At 45.4% G+C, this 4,171-nt stretch overlaps 1 pseudogene; it reads left to right on the top strand.

Moving 5' to 3' along the window:
* LOC138025792 (uncharacterized) overlaps window positions 1–3,935 on the top strand; it is a 17,929-nt pseudogene extending 13,994 nt beyond the window's left edge.
* Window positions 3,936–4,171: the final 236 nt, after the last annotated feature.

Below are 4,171 nucleotides of genomic sequence, written 5' to 3'. Positions count from 1 at the left end.
TCCTCTGTGACCTCTGGTGGGTTTACAGCCGATTCAACTTCGTCCCTTGGTTCGTACTTTTGCAAATGCCTGCGATTTCGGACCTACACCTTGCCATCGCCTGTACTTCGTAGAAATGGGGTCGCACTTGTTTCACCACTCGCCCATCAGTCCAGAATCTTTGTCCTGAGGTGACTGGTTGAATTTTGACCCTGTCGCCTTCGCGGAGTTGCTGTAGGGTCTTTGATCCTTTGTCATAGTATCTTTGTTGCTTGGCTTGTCTTTGAAGAGTGCTTTCTGGCTAATTTTGAACCACGTGTGGCTTCAGCATACTTGCTGAGACCGGGAGGGTTGTCCTGATGCTCCTGCTCATCATTCTCTGGGCCGGGCTCGTGTTGTGTCTCTCCTGTGGAGTGTTGCGCACGTTCAGGAGAGCCAAATAGAAGTCGTTGCCACTTGCTCTCGCCATTCTCAGGATCTTCTTCACTTGCTTTACTGCTGACTCAGCCTTCCCATTGGATTGAGGGCAGTGTGGGCTAGTGCACGTATGTTTGAACCCATAACTTTGGGCGAAGATTCGAAATTGTTCGGCAGCAAACTGTGGCCAGTTGTCAGAGACTATTTCATCTGGTACTCCATATCTTGCGATGTGGGCCTTCAACTTCTTTGTGACCGCTTCGGAAGTCGTGCTGTACATGCAATCTACTTCAAAGAAATTAGAGTAATAGTCGACCATCAGCAAGTAATCTTTGTTCTCAAATTGGAATAGGTCTGCGGCAATCTTTGCCTAAGGGCGATCAAGTATCTCGTGGCTCAGCAGCAGTTCCTTCTGCTGATGAGGGGCATAGGTGAGGCAAATCTCACAGCTGGAGATGTAATCTCTTACCTCGCTGTTCATGTTGGGCCAGTAAATGCTCTCTCGTGCTCTTCTCAGGCTTGATTCTACCCCCTGGTGGGCTACGTGCAGATTTTCAATCATTTCCTTTCTGAGGGCTTTTGGGATGACCACTCTATCACCACGAAAGATAAGCCCATTTTGGACCACTAACTCATCCCGGATGTGAAAGTATGGGGTTATGGTTGCGGGCAAACTGTGCTTGCTTTCAGGCCATCTGTTTTGTATGATTGCCTTCACCGTCTGGAGGACCTCATCCTTGCCTGTCTCCTTCTGCAGTCTCAACATTTGTTTTTCAGATGCTATCATTTGATTGATTTCTTCAATGCAAGGCGTGCCCTCTATCTCTTCAAATGCCGATCTGGTTAAGTGTGCCTCATCTCGATTGCAGTGCCTGCTGAGTGTGTGAGCTAGATACATCTGTGATCTCTTCTTGTATTGTATATCAATGTCGTAATGCTGGAGACGCATAAACAGCTTTGGGAGCCGCCTAGGGGCTGAGGCAAGTGGTTTTCCGAATATCGTCTCCAAAGGCTTGTGATCTGAGTCGACGGCAACCCTCTGTCCATATGTGTACTGGTGAAAACGCTCTACGCCAAACATGATGGCCAAAAGCTCCTTTTCGATTTGTGCATAGTTCATTTCTGTAGTGGTAACCACCCTGCTTGCATAAGCAATTGGTTTCCTGTCTTGCAACAGTGATGCACCCAGGCCCTTCTCGCTGGCATTGCATTGCAGTACCAGTGGTACTACCAGTCTGGTAGCACATCTTCAATCGTTGGTATAGGGTAATTGCATCGCTTTAAAGCCTTGTTCAGTGGCTGCGGGTCAAGGCAGAGCTTATCCTTCCATTGCTTTTCTTGTTGACCACTATGGCACTCACCCAGTCGGTTGCTTCAACAACTTTCTCAATCACTCCTTGCTGCTCGACCTCCATTAGATGTTCCCTTAGGGGCTTCCTAAAGGCTTCCGGTATCCTTCTGGGCAGGATCTGGACCAGTTTAATCGATTCGTCAACCTCTAGTTGCAGAGGTTCCCCGAGTTCTCCAAGGCCTTGGAACACGTCTGCATATTTGGTTGGTATTTCCTCCTCTGACAGGCCAATCTCACTCCGGGTCTGCACCACATGGACAACTTCGCTCTATCCAGGCAGTAGGTTCTTGTGGTTGACCTTGATCAGGTTCATTTGTTGGGCCGCTATGCTCCCTATCAGGTTGGCGTCGGCATTGTTGTCCTTCACCAGCACAAATTCCACTTTGTACTTCTTGTCATTTTGTGGGTTTGTCAGCTGAATTTGGCATTTCCCGACTGGTCTTAAGGGCGATGAATTGTACATCTTTAACACTTGACTTGTGTGTGTGACCTTGCTTTCATACTTAATGCCATGCAGTTCACCAGCTCGGATCATGTTACAGGTCGCCCCGGTATCCACTTGGAAGACTGCTTGGTGGCCACTCTTAATCTTCATTGTGATGTGGATTTTCAATTTAAATTCCTGGTCCCTGACGATAAAAACTTCCTCAGGCTGTGGGGATAGCTCAAGAGTCATGATTGAATCTCCAGAGTCGTCGTCTGAGGAGTTTGGGCCATGAGATTGCATTACAACGTTCGCCCACGTTTCTGGCTCGTATTTCTTTGTTGGCAATCTTGAGAAAAATGGTTGTGATGGCCGCATTTCTTGCATGATTGTCCGTATGCTGGGCAGTCACCTCGTCTGTGCCTTCCCCTGCAATCCCAACAGGATCGGATCATTCCTTTGTCTCTTCTTGTTCTATCGTTTTCCGTCCTCTTGGGTGTAACAACATTAATCTCATCATCTGTTCCAGATATCGGTGTCTTGTTCTTGAGTTCTTTCAGGCGCATATTTGTGGTTTCACCGCTTCTTCGGATATCTATTGCGCTTGAGAGGCTGAGCTTTTTTTCATTTTTGATTCCTAAAACCAGCCGGTCTCGGATGAGAGAATCATGTAAGAGACCAGAGAAATTGCATGTCTGGGCAAGCTTTTACAATACCGTCACATACTGATCTATGCTTTCGTTTTCTTCTTTATCTCGGCGGTTGCAGAATTCCTTGAATTTTTTGACTACCTTGTTGAGTACTTGATTATCGGTTTCCGGTGTGAAATCCATTCCATCAAATATTTGAAGCGCATCTTCTCCTATTACTTACAAGAATATTGCCATCTTGTATTTTTCATCGAAGCGCTCCAGCCTGGCCATGATCGCATAGTTATCCCAGGTTTCCGTCTGTTTTGAGAGGTGGAGGCAATTTTAATCGAGAGGGAAGGGTCGGCATTGCCGAGGCCATGTTCTCTAATCCTTCTCCACTTGGTTGATTCAATGTTCGTGGAGCCGCCGCGTGTGCTTCCCCGCCAGATTCCCCACTATCACTCCTGTCGCCTATTGTGCATATCCCACTTGTGACACCATGTTGCGATGCTGCGAAGCTAAGTCAAACAGCCCTCAGTTTAGGATAAAACAACTCCTTTAATGTAGTTTTGTCGTTCAGCAACAGCGCATACAAAATCAGCAAAAGTTATCATATCTCACGTCACGCAATCTAAATCACATCTCGACTTAATTAAACCCCTATCGTAACACTGTGCCGAGTCTTTATACACTTTCTGTGGACCTTCTTCTCGAGATAATTTAGATGCTAGTTCCCTTTTTCATTTGAAGAAATGTTACAGTGCCATTTTCAATGGAATAGATGAAGACTCTGTAACACCGTATTTTGAGAGGTTTGCTGCCTGTAAATGTAAGGGAGACCTTCTGGGATCTAGTAAATCTAGAAGCGACAGATCAGCATTTATTGTAGCAAGAGGGTGTAAACTTGGGGGTACAACTGACACCTCTTGGTGTGATTTCAGGCCTGGTGTTGTTGACTACTTTATGAAACAGAATGTTAAAGTGAATGATAAATATGTGTTTATGTATTTTGGCATCAGTTCACTGGTTTCAAGCTCATCCCTCGAGACATGCCTTGGGAGCTCCAGTCGAAGTGTGGTGCAAAGATGTATTTGAACCAGAAGGAGGTTCAAGTTTCAAGCTCCAGTGTTAAGTGTGATATTTCTAAGAATGACAATAATTATCATTCTTAGAAATATCACACTTCAAAGAAAAAAGTAGGTTTCCGGAATGATTTGTCAAGTGCTTGGTGGAAAGTTAGTTCAAGCCCTGTTTAGCTACATCTAGTATTAAATTCAAACAGTAATTTTAGTGTCTATGAAGTCTATCATATTGAAGTTATTTTCTGATTATAGCTACTTAAACGTACAATGCCATGTTGGCTTCTAG

The sequence above is a fragment of the Montipora capricornis genome, chromosome 12, assembly GCF_036669925.1.
Source record: "Montipora capricornis isolate CH-2021 chromosome 12, ASM3666992v2, whole genome shotgun sequence".
NCBI lineage: Eukaryota > Metazoa > Cnidaria > Anthozoa > Scleractinia > Acroporidae > Montipora > Montipora capricornis.
Note: the sequence above shows the minus strand (reverse complement) of the source record. Positions and strands in the feature narration are given on the sequence as shown.